Source organism: Peromyscus californicus, unplaced genomic scaffold (assembly GCF_007827085.1).
Source record: "Peromyscus californicus insignis strain IS unplaced genomic scaffold, ASM782708v3 Scaffold_14__1_contigs__length_90479793_seg_2, whole genome shotgun sequence".
Taxonomy (NCBI): Eukaryota; Metazoa; Chordata; class Mammalia; order Rodentia; family Cricetidae; genus Peromyscus; species Peromyscus californicus.
Window position 1 is genome coordinate 6,122,873 of NW_026294436.1, and position 17,878 is coordinate 6,140,750.

At 53.0% G+C, this 17,878-nt stretch overlaps 1 protein-coding gene across 2 annotated transcripts in view; it reads right to left on the reverse strand.

Moving 5' to 3' along the window:
* Positions 1–17,878, reverse strand: part of Gli2 (GLI family zinc finger 2) — a 244,871-nt gene that overhangs the window by 152,928 nt on the left and 74,065 nt on the right. The window contains exon 1 of one of the 2 annotated variants that reach the window (XM_052736728.1): positions 15,630–15,885. The exons of the other annotated variant lie outside the window; for it this stretch is intronic. The gene's annotated coding sequence lies outside the window, so the exon portion shown is untranslated. Of the gene's footprint in view, positions 1–15,629; positions 15,886–17,878 lie in introns of those variants that run through there. 2 annotated transcript variants of the gene reach the window in all.

A 17,878-nucleotide genomic window follows, 5' to 3' on the forward strand; every position in this document is an offset into this window, starting at 1 on the left:
CTCTCTCTCTCTCTCTCTCTCTCTCTCTCTCTCTCACACACACACACACACACACACACACACACACACACACATCTGTGCATGCACATACACACAATTCGAGAAAGTATAATAAAACTTGACAACTGCTTGTCATGCACTGTGATACTCATTTCATCTTTTCATGCTATAACTGGGACTGGGAGGTGTCTCCATTGGTAAGGCATTTGCTTTCCAAGCATGAGGACCCGAGTTCAGAGAAGAAGCTGGGTGTGGTGGCTCACACCTGTAATCCTAGCTCTGGGGTGGGAGAGACGGGAAGAGTCTAGGTTCAGTGAGAGGCCCTGTCTCAAAAAAAAAAAAGAAATCAGGAGCCATTGAGGAGGACACCTGGCATCAACCTCTAACCTCCACACATGTGCATATACACATAAACACACAGGCACATACTACACACACACACACACACACACACACACACACACACATACACACGCACGCACATCCTACGAAGCACAAAGCTGATTTCACAACTCCTGTCCTCAGAAGCTCCTTCCCTGTGGACGTGGGGGAGGTGCTCGGCCATGGCAACTGCGGATGAAACAACAAACATCCCAGCAGTTTAAGAGACTTCTTCTGTGTGCTCGAAATATCAAATATTTAAATGTATCCAGTCGAGTCTAACTGTGGATGAAGCGTCCCTGTCCTCAGAGTTCCACATCCACAGACTCAAGGACTACAGACATAGTAAATATCTACAAAAAAAAAAAAAAAAAAAAAAAACTCGTCCACGAGGTGGGGAGTCGGCTGTCAGTAAAGCGCCTGCCACACAAGTGTGAGACCTTGGGTTCAGATCGTGTCAAAAGATGGGCGTGATGTGCCATGATCGCATCATTGGGAAGGTGGAGACGAGCAGGTTCCTGGGGCTCACTGGCCAGCCATCCTAGCCTATTTAGTGAGGCCTCCTTGCCTGACACCCACAGTTGTCCACTGATCCTGTGTGCACGCACACCCTGTCATACATGAACATGCACGCACGATGATGATGGTGATGGAGATGATGGTGATAAATTCCGAGTCAGGCTGGTGTGCTGTGAGCTCTGACTTCGGCCTGGCCAGCCATGTCTACTCCATATCCACGAAGCAGCTAGCCACCTGGCTGTTCAAGGACTGCCCTCAGCTGCCTTCGGAAGGCCTGGCGCTGACTTCCAATTGAGTTTTAAACTTTGGTTTGTGGATTCTTATGAAAGAGAATCTTAAATCCAAGGGCCAAGTGTCCCTAAATGGCCTGCCTGTGTCCCAGCTGCCAGCCAGGAGGTTTGGGGAGCTAAAGGGACGCTCTAGGCCCAGGACTCTTGGCACTCCTCAGCTCTGCTGGTTACCACAAGGGTGGTGCTCAGAGGGAGGTGACGGCTCTGATGACCGGTGTCCAGGGACAGCTGGAGAAAAGAGCTCATGGAAGGGGTCTGCTCACACACATTAGGGGTTGAGACTTCCAATCCACCCTCAGATTAGCCCTGCAAAGAGACCTGTTTCTCTGGCTGCTCTGGATGGGGAAAGAGGTCTCGGAGAGGAGCAGTGACTGCTCTAAGGTCACACAGCTGAGGAACAGTAGATATGTGCTCAGGTTCTGAGGAAGAAGCCGCCCTTCGCGCACAGAGCGGGCACTGGTGGGTCTTCCCCAGAGGCTGGGTCTCCAGTCACACTGCCCCTGCAGCCTTGGAATCCCACTCCAGGAGGGAGATCCGTCTCCTAGCCATGGAGGCACAAGAAGACATAAAAGAAAGAGAAGTTCATAGGGACTGTGCAGGCAGAGAGGGAGACGAAAGGAAAGGGGCCTTAAGAAAGTTTGGGGTGAGGCCGGGAGAAGACCAGCCCTGTGCCATCCAGGTTGGTAAGACAGAGCAGGTGACCACTTCCCAGGGCTCCTAACCCAGCTGACCCGTCTGTCTCGGGGCTGAGCACACACCACCACGTCACCATCCCAGGAAAACAAGCCTGCCCAGTGTTCTCAACCAGCACGCCTGGAGCGGCATGGAACAGAGCTCCAGGAGAAGTGTGGCCGCTAACAGGGTCCTCGCTGGAGGTCACGGAGAGAAAGGAGCAAGTACACCCTCAGGGTCCACCTCTCCTGAGCCTGGCTGACCTAATACAGCCCCCAGGAACAGCCTGGGGGTCGGGGATAAAGTGACCTGGTCACAGGTCAGCTCGGTGCAGGGAAAAGTCATGCAGCTTCAGATGCCCCCACACGTCCAGTGGAGTGCGGGCCTCACACTGGGAACAGGACAGAGCAGCCAGAGGGGAGCTACAGCTCAGGACGGACCGGAACTGTTCTTCAGGGGCACACAGGGAGGCTGGTCAGATGCAGCTGTCTCCCAGAGGGATGACCATGAAGAAGGCATCTGAGATGGGAATTTCTCAGTACCCACCACCCAGCTGGCCCTGGCGCCAGCCTCAGGCTTTGTGAGTCGTGCTCAGCCTAGCTCTTATGGCCACAGCGCCCGCCCAGGCCACCCAGTCTCCAGCAGCCTCTGTGCTGTGCCCCCCTCCATCTCTTCCTGTCCCCTTCTGTCGTACTGGATCCAAGAGGGAAATTTAATTTTCTGCACTTGATGCCAGCCCTGCCACTTGGCAGAGGTGCCAAGGGCACACATGCAAGACTCACACGCTCTCAACGTTCACAGACAATATGTGCAAGATCCGTAGGCTCCAACGCCCTCGGGGGATATCCACACAGTCTGTCCGAGGCAGACGCAGAGGGGAAACTGAGTCCCACTGGCCCTTCACTGTTGAGTGAGGCACACACTCCCACTTCCCTGCTTAGCTGAGGGATGAAGAGCTTAGGGCTGGAGAGGTGGTCAGTGCAAGCTTCAGGATCTGAGTCCCATCCTCAGAGACCATGCAAGAAGCTGGTCACAGAGACACGCAAGTCTAATAATCCCAGCACCAGGGAGGTGGACACAGGAGGATGCTATGGGCTCCTTGGGCAGTCAGTGTAGCTCAAACAATGAGCTCCAGGTTCAGAGAGGAGAGCCTGTCTCAAAACATACAAACAAACAAACAACAGGGTAGAGGACTAAAGGGCCGGCTCAGCAGTCAAAACACTTGCTCTCTTGCAGAGACTGGAGTTCGATTCCCAGCACCCAGTTCGAACAGCTCACAAACACCAGTAACTCCATATCCTGGGCCTCCAGCGCCCTCTTCTGGCCTCCACAGGTACCTGCACTCATGTGCACAGGCATATAACTAAACATAAATAAATCTTTAAAAAGAGTAAGGTAGAAGGTGAGGGAGGAAGAAGCCTCATATCAGTCTCTGGCTTCCATGTGCATGTCTGCACACACACAGAGAGAACATGAACATCACACATATGCACATGGTCAAGCACACATACACATATACCACATACATAAGGAGGAAGGGATGAGAGAGGGGGGAGGGAGAGAGGAAGGAGAGAGAGGGAGGGGGAAGGACGGAAGAGAGGGAGGGGCAGGGAGGAGGGGGAAGAGAGAGAGGGAGGGGGAGAGGAGAGAGGGAGGGGAGAGGGGAGGGGAAGAGAGAGGGAGGGGAGAGGGGAAGAGAGAGGGAGGGAGAAGAGAGGGAGGAGGGAGGGGGAAGGGAGAGAGGGAGGGAGGACAGAGAGAATATTTCCACATTACCTGTGCACATCCACCCCCATATACTTGAACCATCCAAGATTGCCTGTGGTACCTAAGACAACATGAAGACTTTGTGGCCAGAATGTCCTGCTCAGCAAGCGCAGGAATGAACACACATACTGAATATTCTCCACCCTCTCCCGCCATCCCCAGGCAAGGAACCTGAGGGGATGGTGGCTGACTGCATCTGACTCATCACTCCCCAAGCGAGGAAAAGAGCCCAGACACCTCAGCTTTGGCTCTTACTTCCCTGCCTTAGGTGCCTGCGGCTTCACCCTCGGGAAAACACAGGTGCCTCCCTGCCTGACGTCAGTGCCCTCTGGTCACTGGGCTGCCCCAGGCCACCTGTCCCCACACCACAGGCACTGCCAGTCTCCAGGGAGGTCTGGCAGCCGTGGCCTGGGCTTCTGTGCCACGGGGTTTTTTTCCATGGGAGGAGTGCTAGCCAGTGTCCTCTTTAGCACCGAAGTGGGACCTTGAGACAACAGAACCTCGGGGAAGGGGTCAGCATCAGACACCAAGATAGTGCGGCCTCAGGGTTCAGGGACAGACAAAGTGACACAGAGACAAGGGAGGAGGAAAAGGGGGGAGTCAGAGAGGGGGAGAGGCAGAAAGAAAAGGAAATGGGGGAAGGTAGAAAGAGGAGGAAATGGGGGGAAAGGGGTAGAAAGAGAAGGAGAGGGACGGAAAGACTGGGGTGGGAAGGGGGTTGATGGAGGAAGTGCGGGTGGCAGGAATCAGACAAGGAACTGGGAGATGTGGACTCGAACACCAAGGTGGAGTGAAAGACAGTCAGACCAGGAACCAGAGGCCAGTGAGAGAACAGAACAGGAGGAAAGTGACAGACAGACAGACAGACAGACAGATAAGCAGGCAGACAGAAGGAAAGATGTAGAGCCAGCACAGAGACCAGAAAGAGTGTGATGGAGTCAGGCACAAAGAAAAGAAAGGTAACAGAGAGGGGCCCCACTCTGCTCCCCAACAATGGCCTGTGTGCCCTTATCTCCAGCCTCATCATTTTAAAAACTGTTTTATTACTTTATATCTTTATATGTATGGGTGTCTTGTCTGGTGCCCAGAGGGTAGGAGAGGATGTCAGATCCTCTGAAACTAGAATTACACACACACACACACACACACACACACACACACACACACACACACACAGTTGTAAGCTAGGAATTGAACCCAAATCCTCTAGACAAGCAGCAATGCTCCTAACCACTGGGCCATCTTTCCATCCCCTTCATCATGCCCTGACAGAGGCCCCAAGAAACAGACCCCTATCACCTTTGCCTTGAGCTTGGTCTCCCTCCGGAGCCCCCGAGGGACACTGCTACAGGGACCATGTTCCCAGAACACTGCACCCCACCCTACAGACATACATGGGGTTTGACGCACACCTGTGCACACCTGTGTTTGTGTCCATCCATCCACGTACACCAGGGGAGCCTGAGTTCATTCTCGCTCCTCCTCACCCTGGGCTGAGGGCTCCTAGCCTGGCGTATGCCTGCTGGAGCCCAGAGACGGTGCAGGAGGTAGGGAGGAGATAGGAACCCTTCGAGGGCAGAAGAGGCAGAGCTGTTTTAATGATCAAGGAGGAACACGAGATCCTTCCAACAGCGAAACTGCACACTGGTGTGCAGCCTGGGCAGGAGACAGGCCCACACCTAAGGACCCAGTGAGTTAAGTAGCAAGTCCACCACCCACCACAACTCAACCGTGACTTATGCGGCAGCCAACACTAAGCCCCAAACAATCGAGGCTGCCACACAAAGCTCCTCCACTCAGAAGTGACCTGTAAGCAATCTTACACACAGCTGCGTGCTCACTCTAGACACACAAGCATGTGTATCCCTGCCCGTGGCCAGCCAGAGATGCCCCACCCCCAAGACCTATGTGTGCCCCACAGTGCCAGCTAACAGGAGTGGAGCCCTACTGCAAAACCTGCATGTGGGGTCACAGAAAGTCACCCCCACAGATCTCTGAGCATCCCAAAGCCCCTAAGAAATGCTCTCAGTGAGCCAGACACGGAAGCAACAGACCAAAGAGGCCTGGAGAGCTCACGGGAATTAGAGGCTCACACAGCCCTCCTACACCTCACCAGACACCTAACATTTTCTTCTACCAAGTTTGCACCCACTTCCCTGCCGAGCAGGCACTTGGGAAAGGGGTGAGGCACCTTATTATGGGATGGGGATGCGGCCAACTAGGGTAGGAACCTCCTGGAGAGCCACTGATATGTATCTTATCTGTGAGTCAAGCACGCCCTAGCAGGCTGTCATGGATCACGCCGTCAACTCGACAGGGTCTACAGCCGTCTAGGGGACTAACCTCCTTGTCTGTGAGGGAGTTCTAGACTGGGTGGGCTGAGGTGGGAAGATCCACCCTAACTGGGGGCAGCACAATTTTATGAGCTGGGGTCCTAACTTCATGAAAAAGAGAAAGAGAGCTGAGCATCAGCATGCATCGCTCTGTGGAGGGCTACGGGTGCAATGTGACCGGCTGCTTCCGGTTCCCGCCACCATGCCTTCCCTGCCGTGACAGACTGTACCCTCACACTGTGAGCCCAATATCTCCCTTAGGTGGCCTTGTCAGGTGTAGAGTAACTATTATTCTCCTGATCACAAACTGGAACAAACAGGGCCCCGCAGAGGCCCAGCTATGGGCAGAGACGGAGGCTCCACACGTGCTACTGTGATAAACTCCATGGAGATCAGGTACTATTGATCTGGCAGCCACCATAAACGGTTCTGTCTGTTGAGCTCCGTGGACACATGTTTACATGGAGGTTAAATGTGTGCGGGACGTAAGGGCTGGGTGTGTATGCAGAATGCTCCATTGTGTGATGGGTGTGTATGGGTATGGGTGTACATGTATGTGTGGATGTGTTTGACAACATGACAACAAGGATGTACATATGTGTATGCATGTGTGACTGCCAACGTGTGCGAAGGACTCAGGGAGTGCATGCATGGGATAGTATATTGATGACAGTCCTCTCTCTCTGTGTGGTGTGGTGTGAGCATATGAAAGCACACAGAAGACTGAACGGTCCAGCCCAGCCTGGTGGGCAGGGGAGACCTTTTGGAACAGTTGTAAGGAGCAATGACCGTGGACAGTCATTTGAGGAAGGTGATAGTCACAGAGAGCGTGAGAGAAATGGAATGGGGCCAGCAAGCCGGCTCAGAAGGAAGGGTGCTTGCTGCCAAGCCCGATGACCTGAGCTCTAGCCTCAGAACCCACATGGTGGAAGAAGGGGGTCCACACATACAGTGTGGCATGTGACCACCCTCCCCAACTGAATAAAAATGTCATTTGAAAGAGAAAAAAAAAACGGAACGATTCAGCAAACTATAGCATCTGACCAAACTCATTCTTGCTTCTGTTTGGTTCATGTTTTGTTTAGGAGCAACACCACCAGCAAATGCTCTCTGTGTGGCTGGGGCTGTGATGCATGTGAATTAACTTTCATTCCTTTCCAGGACCCGGACCTGGAGGAGACGCAGGGCAGGGCAAAGAAACGGTCTGGCGAAGGCTTAATAACTCCGTACAAGCCGCGAGGGCAGAGGAGGAGGAGCAAACTCTCCAAGCTTTCGCTGCTGCTTCCCCAGGTCACCTCAGCCCACTGTAACTGGGGGGGGGGGCACCATAAACCCCTTCACAAAGGGAAAAATGGATCATTTAAATGTTTAAGGCCAATGCATGTCTAATCCCTAAGCGTTAGCATCTCTCTGGGGTTGACAGTTCAAACGTTATAAATACCTCCAGGCAAGGAGAAGGGAACAGACAAGAGGCGACTTCAGTCACCTCATCTCTAACCCACAGCAGTGTCTCCTCAGAACAGGCTGGCCCACGTCTCTGGATCCCAGCAAGCCTTCCTCACAACCAAGTGAGAAGGGCCAAGCCAGGGTGGGAAGGGCTCAAAGCTTTAAGACTCCATGAGTCTTTGGACTGACTCCATATGGATTCTTTTTTTCAGATTCTTTTCAATAATTTCTTTTTACATTTTAATTGTGTTTAAAGGGCCAGGCTGAGGCTCAGTTGGTTGAGCCTTACCTAGCAACGCACAAGGCTCTAGGTTCCATCCCCAGCAGTGCATTAAACTGGGCATGGTGGTACATTCCTGTAATCCCAGCACTTGGGAAGTAGAGACCAGGGGATCAGAAGTTCAAGTTCATCTTTGGCTTCATAATTACTTTGAGGTCAGCCTGGGCTACATGAGACGCTGTCTCCAAAAACCGCTAGCAAAATAAACAAAACTTCGATTTTCCCATTGTAATCTTTTTTAAAGATTGTTTTTATTTACTCACAGGGTGGGGGCACTCATGCAATTGAGCATGTGTGAAGGACAGAAGACAGCTTCTAGGAGAAGATTCTCAACTTCCGCCATGTGGGGCCCAGGGATCAGACTTGGGTTGCCAGGCTTGTTGGCGAGACCTGTGCTCATGGAGCCATCTTGGTTATGCTGGCCCCCACTCTAACCATCTTTACGTGTACAGCCAGTCCAGTGGCATTATAGATCACCCTTCTTGTGTGACCTCAGCACCACCTCCAGAACTGTCTTTGCCATCCCACCTACCCCCAACACGGCTGAGCTTCTACACCAATAATACAGACCCTTTCCTCTCCACAGCCTCTGGCAAACACCAGTTCACTTCCATCCTCTATGAGTAGTCTGACCACTCTTGGGCAGTGTGGTGGTTTGAAAGAAAACGGTCCCCAAAGGGAGTGGCACTAATGGAAGGTGTGGTCTTGTTGGAGTAGGTGTGGTCTTGTTGGAGGAAGTGTGTCACTGTGGAGGTGGGCTTTATGGTCTCATACATGCTCAAGCCACACGCAGTGAGACAGACCACTTCCTGTTGCCTTGCAAGACACAGAACTCTCAGCTCCTTCTCCAGCACCATGTCTGCCTGCACGCCACAATGTCCCACCATGATGATAATGGACTGAACCTCTGAACTAGAAGCCAGCCACCTCAATGAAATGTTCTCCTTTATAAGAGTTGCCGTGGTCATGGTGTCTCTTCAGAGCAATAGAAACCCTAAGACAGGCAGGCACAGGGCACTCCTTCAGGAATCACACGTGGAGTTGGAGAGATGGTTCATGCAGAGGATGTAGGTTCAATTCCTAACCCCCACGGGGTGGCTCACCACCATCCATAACTCCAATTCTAGGGGATCCTACATCCTCTTCTGACCTCTGTGGGTACCAGGCACACATGTGATGCATATATACATGCAAAACTCACACACATAAAATAAAGAATTATTTTAAAAATTGAATACTATATATCTCTTTGTAATTGGCTTATTGCACTTAACAACATATCCCCATGGTTTGAGGTTGTAGCACGAATCAGGATTTCCTTCTTTTTCAAAGCTGAATGATTCTCCACCGGATCGACAGACTGTGCTTTGTGTACCCACTCACCCATCAGTGGACACTTGGGTTGATCCCCAATGGGTCCTCAGTTACCCCTGGGACAACACTGCCAAGAGATGAGCTACTACCCCTTAAGTCATTGCCCAGGGTGACCCAGATTAAAGCAAGCAAGGGCTCTGCTGGTGATGGGCGGGCCTGGCTCCAAAGCCACTACCCACCTATGTGGCCAGGAGTACTCAGATCCCGGGTCCCTAATCTGGAAAACAGGAATGCAGAGGAACCCCACCTTTTGTACGCCTTACCAGAGATCCAATTGTCTCTTGAAATACTCAAGTGAAGCCTAGCGAAGAGGAAGGGGGCCCCAGCTGAGGAGTCTCTGCAGTGTGGGGGCATCCCCACTGCATCCCTAGCCACTCGAGTGCATAGAGACTGTGTGGATGGAAACCCCCAAACAGGCTAGAGGAAATGCTAGACTGAAAGGCCCATCATCTGACTGGAAGAAAGCTTACTTGACCGTAAACGTGACTGTGAAGTAGTGGAGACAGACGAGCATGACTTTCTGTCTTCTGCTGGCAGACACAGGGCACTGCTTAAGTGAGAGATCCCAGTCTTCCAGAATCCACTACCGTCTCCTCTCTCCTCTCTGACTCACTCAGTGGGATATGTGCTGTGAAAAACCCAGCTATCTCCAGGCAGGACCTGGCTGCCACCCAAGGTTCTGCTGTATCACAACAAAGAGTCATGGCTGGATAGTCTCCCAGTGTGTCCAGCAGCGAGGGCTTGGGGGTTCCTCGCTCCTGGTATCCTGCCCCACACTGGGACCCTGCTGGACTACAGCTGACATGCAAGGCTCTAAGCGGCCCAGGCTCATGCAGAGACATCTGTCAACCAGCAGACTCAGGCGGAAGCAGGGTCCCTGTGATCACCCGCCCAGTGACGCCCGGTTATCCAAACATCTGACTGCTGGTAGCAGGGAGGGTGGGCCTCGGGAACAGAAGGCAGCAGGCAGGAGGGGATAAGTCATCAGAAATGACTGCAGGGGGCTGGGGATGCTTGTTTCACACCCACAATGCCCTGGGCTTGTTCACACAGCATGGCATAAACCAGTCATCATGGTACACACCTGTAATCCCAGCATTCAGGAGCTGGAGGCAGGAGGGCCAGCAGCTTGCTAGAGAGGTGGACACAGCTCCTGTGTGAGCCAGAGGCGCCACACACTTTTGAGGACATAGGAAACTGCTAGACAATACCTGAAATGGCCAATTCCATCTGGAGGGGGGTGGTGTGAACTAGTAATATTCAGATCCTCCTGACATGTGGAATTACAGGCAGGCATCACCATGCCTGGTTCCTGCAGGGCTGGGGATGGGACCCTGGGCCTCAAGCATGCTAGGCAAGCACCCTAAGAACTACATGATAGGGAGGGTAGGAAGTGACTGTTACAGTTCCCATGCCCTGCCCATGGAAAAGACATATTCCATTTCCTCTCTATTGAACTCATTGCCTTCCTCATCCAACAGAGACCTCACGGGCTTATCTGCTTGTTGTGTTCCTTCACACGTGCCGTGTGACCAAGAACAAATGACAGAACGCACATCTTGTAGCACATACCTGAAGACCTGAGCTTGATCCTATGAACCCACATAAAAAACTAGATGCAGTGGTGTGCGGCAGTGGGATGTCTTTCTGTACGCTGTGAATATGTGTTGCTCTGATTGGTTGATAAAGCTGTCTGGCCAATGGAGAGGCAGAGTAAGGTGAGGCGGTACTTTCAAACTGAAGAGACAGAGGAAAAAAGGGTGAGGGGAGCCGCTGCGAGCCACCGCCAGGAGAAGCAAGATGTGAAAGTACTGGTAAGCCACGAAGCCACGTGGCAATGCACTGATTAATAGAAATGGGCTGAGTTAAGTTATAAGAACTAGCTAGCGAGAAGCCTGAGCCATAGGCCATACAATTTGTAATTAGTATAAGCCTCTGTGTGTTTACTTGGGTCTGAGCGCCTGCAGGACCGGGTGGACACAGGAAAATTTCCAGCTATCTGTAATCCCAGAACTCCGCCCAGAGATGAGGAGTGGAGACTTGGCTGGAAGCTCACAGGCCAACCGGCTTGGAGTTCACAGCCCACAAGAAGAGAGACGCACCTCAGTAAGGCAGGAGACAACTGACCCCCAAAAGGTGCTCTCTGACCTCCAACAGGTGCCGTGATACACCCATGCTCACCCTCACACACATTAAATTATGTATGTGTGTGTGTCTGTGTGTGGGGGGGGAGGGGTTAAGAAGACACCCCAAGGTAAACTCAGCAAGTAATGACCACTTTGACTTCCAGAGCCAACAAATCAGAAAATCTTTTTTCTTATTTATCAAATAAAGTTAACTTGTCACAGAACTCCACTAATTAGCAAATTAGGGATTTGTTGGTTTTTTTTGTTGTTTATTTGTTTGTTTGTTGTTGTTGCTGTTTTGGAGACAGGTTCTCATGTGGTCTAGGCAGCTTCCAACTCTACACAGGGAAGGATGACCTTGAAGTTGAGATCCTCCTGGAATTACAGGCAGGCATCACCACGCCCAGTCTATGCAGGGCTGGGGATGGGACCCCGGGCCTCCAACACACTAGGCAAGCACCCTAGGAACTAAGCTACATCCCTGGACCAATAAACTGCTTTTAGCCCATAAAGCATGAACGGTTTCGATCTGTTAGTTTTACAGGAATGAGGCCAACGGCCATCACATCCATAAATCCTGTGGGGACAGAAAGGGCAGCCCCTCTTAGCCTGCATGATTGGCCCTGTCCCTGTGGTCCTAGCCTGCTAGAATCCCCCAGGCATTTGCTCCCTCTACCCCCAGCCTCATCGCCTGGCACTGTAGGGCAGCTCTCCTCTCTCAGCCCACAGTCAGGGAAACCAGGGCTCTCTATAAGACTCCACAAACACTCTGGACCCTACCTCCTCCGTCACCAGGCCACCTGCTTTGGGAGTCTCCTCAAACTGCTACCAGTGGGCAATCCGAGGGTGGGCCAGCATGCCTTCAGCGCTTCCCATGGAAACACAGAAGCAGATTTCGGTACGTGCAGTCCTCAGCCTCTTTTACGTCCGTCAAGTAGCTAGACACTGTCCCCAGAAATGCCAATAGGCGGTTTCCCCACCCGTTCATGTCTCCAGCCCCATTATGCTTGCTATTATGTGACACCAGTGGCAGTTCCCACGACAGAAATTAAACAACAATTCAGGCCAGTGATCGTTGGCTACGAGAAAGTGTCCCTGCAGAGGTTATCGTGTCCGGGACCAGAGGTGCTCCAGAAGGAGGATAAGGGACCAGAGTAAAGTGGGTTCATCCCTGGACGCCACCCACTCTGCACCGTCTCTCATCGCGGACTCTGTCCCTGGCACCTGCCCAGCATCTCAGACAAGAGCTCCTGGAATCCACCACGCCTGGGCCGTGCTGTGGACGTCTCCACTAGGGAAGGAAGGAAAGGCCAGGTACGAGGTCTGGATGACCTCAGACTGCATTCTTCTGGCTTCACAACGTGGCTGAAGCTGAGAGTTACACCGTGTAGGAGTGAACATTTTTTTCATATTTTTGTTCTCAATTTCAGAGCTATCCTGGAAAAGGTGAGTCCTGAATAGAAAGAAAAGGACCTAACCAGACTCGGGGATGGGGGTGTGGGGGGGATATGAAGCCTGTGGTCCCAGCACCTGGGCAGTGGAGGCAGGAGGGTCAGAAACTCGAGACCATCCTCCACTAGAGTGATTTAAAGGACAGCCTGGGCTAGAGAGACCGAAGAGAGAGGGGAAGGAAGCAGACGGGAGAGGGGGGAGGAAAGGAAGCAGGGAAGGAAGGAGGGCTGGAAGGAAATGGACGCTCACAGCCGATGCTCACCCTTGGAAGGCAGGAAGATGGGTCACCCTGAGGACGGTCTGTGCTCTTTTGCACTTATCTACTTTGTTGTTGTCGAGACAAGGTCTCGTGCAGCCTAGGCTAGCCTCAAACCTGCTACAAAGCCAAGGATGACCTCAAACTCCTGATCCACCTGCCTCTACCCTGAGAGTGCCGGGATTACAGGCACGTGCCACCATGCCTGGTTTATAGGGTACTGGGGATGGAACCCTGGGCTTCTTACATGCCAGGCCAGTGCTTTATAACCCCCAGGCCCCATCGATGTTTTAACACTCCCATGAATGGAAAGAGTCGGTATGTGGTTTGAAGATGCCACCCATATGAACTTCTGTTGAGGACTTAAGTGGGGACTCTCGGTATTGACGATGGTGGCTCCCCACACGGAGCCCTCAGAAAGGCCAGACATCTGAAAGGACCCTGTTTCCTTTTGCCTTTTGTCCTGACTGGGACCCCTCTGGTGGGCTGCGCTGAGCACCCGCTGTGCGTGGCGACCGTCTGTGGCAGGGCCGCTAGGGACGGCGGCTGAGGCTGCTCCCACCCACTGGATCAGTTACTTCTCTGGATACTACAGTGAAACACCAGCCAGGAGCAGCTGGAGGGAGGCAGGCTTGGCTTTGGCTCACAGTGTAAGGGCACAGTCCGTCATGGCAGGAAGGCACGGAGGCAGGAGTATGAGGCTGGTCACACGGCACCCACAGTAGAGAAATGTGTGCTCCATCTCGCTTTCTTCATGTTATTTAGTCCAGGAACCCAGTCCACAGGGTGGTGCTGCCCACATGCAGGTTGGATCTTCCCACTCCAATTAAGAAACTAACCCGAACTTCCTCACAGACATGCCCAAAGGTTTGTCTCCCGGGAGGGTCCAGATCCTGTGAGGTCAACAATCAGCACTAACCATCCCAGTCGCCCTAACCGTGACTCTGTGGCCCTCTGAGCGCTGCTGGAAGAGTCCCACTGACAGTAGCTCAGGGTGTCCGCGGCAATAATCCCTTCACCCTGCTTTGGGACAGGACACTGACGTTTTGTCCAGGCATGACGGGCACAGTGAGAACATGAACTTGGCTCATTGCCCAGGTCTTAGCCACCAAAGTCTATCTCCAACTCAGAGACATGGGACCCAGCAAAAGCCCGTGAAGGGGCAGCCGCTGCCCAGGCCACTGTGTCCTGACCCTGCGGAGGGAAAGTCTTACAGGAACACACACTGCATACCACAGACGGTGGTCCAGCCCAAGAGAAGAGCTGGCTGACTACAGTGAGGCTCAAACCAGGACTCCCAACACCAGTGCCACCCAGTTGGGTGGCCCAGACTGGTCAGCTGAGCTCTCCCATCTGTAATAAGGACATTGCATTGGCTTCTGGGAGACAGTGGAGGCTCAGACAACCTCACAAAGGGCTGGCTGGGGCAAAGCAGAGGGAAGTCGTTTCCAAGGTGATGACCTAAGGTCCCTAAGTGGGCCTTCCCGCTTCTCCATTAGTTAGAAAAGGTGACGGTTGGGCATATGGCTCAGCTGCCTGCCTTGTGTGCTTAAGCTCCAGTTTCACCCCGCTAGGTTGGACCCCCGAGTACCACAAAACCACAGCCTGGTGGTACAGGGCTGAAATCTCATCGCTCAGGAGGCATGAGTGTCAGAAGTTCTAGATCATCCATGACTACATAGCAAGTTCCAGACCAGCTTAGGCTCAAAGAACGGGGGAACGGGGTTGAGGAGGAGGATGGGCCAGGAGTCCCCTGGAAAGCGTGGAGACCCCCTACAGCAGACCCAAACGTGAGTCATCAGACACTGGTTGACAGCCCAAGCGAGAGCAAGACTCTCCACGCCCCCTACTCTTCATTGGCCAGAAGTGTCCCTCAGATCTCAGAGTCCACACCAGACACTCTCCTCTTCCCTAGGCTCAGCTAAGCCACAAGCCCATTCCTAATTTGGACATTTTTTTCCCCTCCTGACCTCTAAGCAAACTAGGAAAACACACATCCCAAGCCATGCTTCTTAACGCCATCCCTGAAGCCCCGGGGACAATTAAACCTCCCTGCACGGCTGAACTTTTGTAACCTCTGCTCAGAAGCCCTCCCTGCAACACTGTCCCTGTCACACACTGGGGGCGGCATCAGTGAGCCACAGTGAAACAGCCTGCAGGGGGGGGGCTACCGCAGGGGCAGGTCACCGCGAGAGCGAGGTGCTTAGGACCCTGAAAGCCCGCTTGCATTTCTCTGGGGAGGGGAGGTCTTGGTCTTGGCCAGCCATGTGAAACCACAGGGCGGCCACACACTAGCTACTGACTCGCACATGGCAACCCCTTTGAAACTCGTCTTGGTCACAAAAACAGATGGAGAAAACATGTACTTAAGCCACCTCAGCAAATTGTTCCCTGGCCTCTAGGGACTCGCATGCCCTGGGAAGAGGGGGATGGGACACCACCTTAGAGGAGGCTACAAGAAGGCTGTCCCCAGCAGCTCTAGGGTCACTTGAAGGTTCAAAGAACAGTTGTCCCTTCCCCACTCTCTGGGGACAGCCTCTCCCTTCTCCTCTCTCTCTGGCCCCCACGCCCTTTCTTTTTCCATGAAGTTCTGGCCAGCACAGAACTCTTTCAAAGAGAAGCATGCATGTACACACACACACACACACACACACACACACACACACACACACACACACACACACCATGTGCGGCAACATCCACCTCAGGACGCTGCATCCATGGCCAGCCTACCTGGGGTTGCAGGACGGACACCCGGCCATGTGGGCCCCTGGGAGAGCCGAGGGCAGCTCCCTCCAGCGCAGGCCACCAGCTCACTCTCGGCCTCTCCATCAGCCAGTGACGTGACGCAGAGGGGAACTAATGTTCACCAGCTGGCTTGGCGCTTTAACCCTCTCAGCTTCCAGAGAGTTTGGCAGCCAACCAGGCTGAAAGCGCGCGCACGCGGTCTCCCTAAGAGGGGCCCCCGGTGAACGCTCACTGCCAATGTAGCACAGCAGCTGAAGGCTCGGATGAACTGGCAATGTACAGTCTGGAGCATGTGATGGGGACAGGAACTGACCCAAATCCACATGCACTCCGCTGCCTGGATTCTAACGAAGCCAGAGAGAGCCCAGGACCAACTGAGACAAATTGAAAAGATTGAAAGGGTCCAGCCTAGACCTTCCCTTGCCAACCACTCCAGCGAAACAGCCAACGATCCCTAGATTCAGTCTCAGCCGCCCCCATGCTCTCTGCCTACGCCCACCTACAGCTCTGTGCCCCACTTCCCAGCCGGACGAACTCTGTCCTGCTTGGGTTTTCTTCTCAAGCAGAGGCAGGCTAGAGTTATCTGAGAAGAGGGAACCGCAATTGAGAAAGTTCCTCCATAGGACTGGCCTGAGGCAAACCAGTAGGACATTTTCTAGATTAATGGTTGATGTGGGAGGGCCCAGCCCACAGTGGACAGTGTCATCCCTGAGTAGGTGGTCCTTGGAGTGTTTAATAAGGTAAACTGAGCAAGCCAGTAAGCAGTGCTGCTCCGCGGCCTTCGCGGCCTTTGGTTCATGCCGACTTCCCTCAGTGATGGAGTGTGACCTGAGAGTTGTAAGCTAAAACAAAGCCTTCCCTCCCCAAGTTGCCTTTGGTCATGACCTTTTATTACAGCAACAGAAATCCTAACTAAGACACGCTCCTCTTCAACCTCAAGACCCAGCTCAGGCCTCCCTATTCCCGAAGACACCCCTGCCTCTCTTCCCCCAGGGGTGAGAAGCAGCAGCCGGAATAACCTCTCCTACAGCACTTACCACACAAAGCCCTGTCCCCATGGTTTCCAGCACAGGATCACTGAGGTGGAGATGGGGAAACACTTTCCCAACAGTAATGAATATAGTCACTATGAAAGTCTGGTGCAAATACCTCAGATTGCTTAGCATTGCGGGCAAAGGTCGGGGCACGGGGTTCTCTGGGCCTGCTACCGGGGTTCAGCTGCTGGCAAAAAATGAAACAGGGAGAGGAGAGGCAGACAGAGACCGTGAGACAACCTCTGTCCCTTGCACCTCAAAATCTCAAGGAGAAAGCACTCCCTGAAGGTCACTCAACTCTAGAAGCAATTTTCCAACTGCTGCTTGGTGCCTTCACACACACACACACACACACACACACACACACACACACACACACATACACACACATACACATACACACATACACATATACACACATACACACACACATACACACACACACACACACACACACACACACACACACACACACAGGCCAGGGGGAGAACAATGCAATGTTAGAGCCGGGTGTAGGGCCCATGCCTATAATCCTAGCTTTCGGAGAATCACCCTTCGAGGACAGCCTACTCCACATCTGAGTTCCAAGCAGGCCAAGGCAACATAAGAGACCCTATCTCAAACAACAGAACAGGGCTGGGATGGTAGCTCAGCTGGTAAAGCGTGAGACCTGGATTCCACCTTCACAGTTACATCAAAATGAAAAGCCAAGTGTGGCAGAGGACGCCTGCAACCCCCGGCTGGGGCCACTGGTAGACCAGCCAGCTAGCCACGTAAGTGCATGTGTGCACACACACGTGCACACACACACACGTACACACAAACACATGCATGCATCCATACACGCACAGTTGGCAAGATGGCTCAGTGGATAAAGGCACTTCCCAGTAAGTCTGATGACCTGATGGACCCACATGGTGGAAGGAGAGAACCAACCTCTGAAAAAGTGTTCTCTGATCTCCCCAAACATGCCAGGGCATGCACATGCCCATCTCCCCATTGGTTAATTAATTAGTTAAAGCACACAAGGAGACAAGCACCCTGGGGCCCTAAACTCCACGCCTCACGGGCCTCGAATAGTAGATGCCCTACGCCTTCCTCAGGCCATCTCTGTCAGCAGACACCAAGCACACAGGTGAATGAAGATGGCAGGGGTCGTGGCCACTCTCCAGAAGTGGGCTGCTAGTGGGGCCCTAAGGA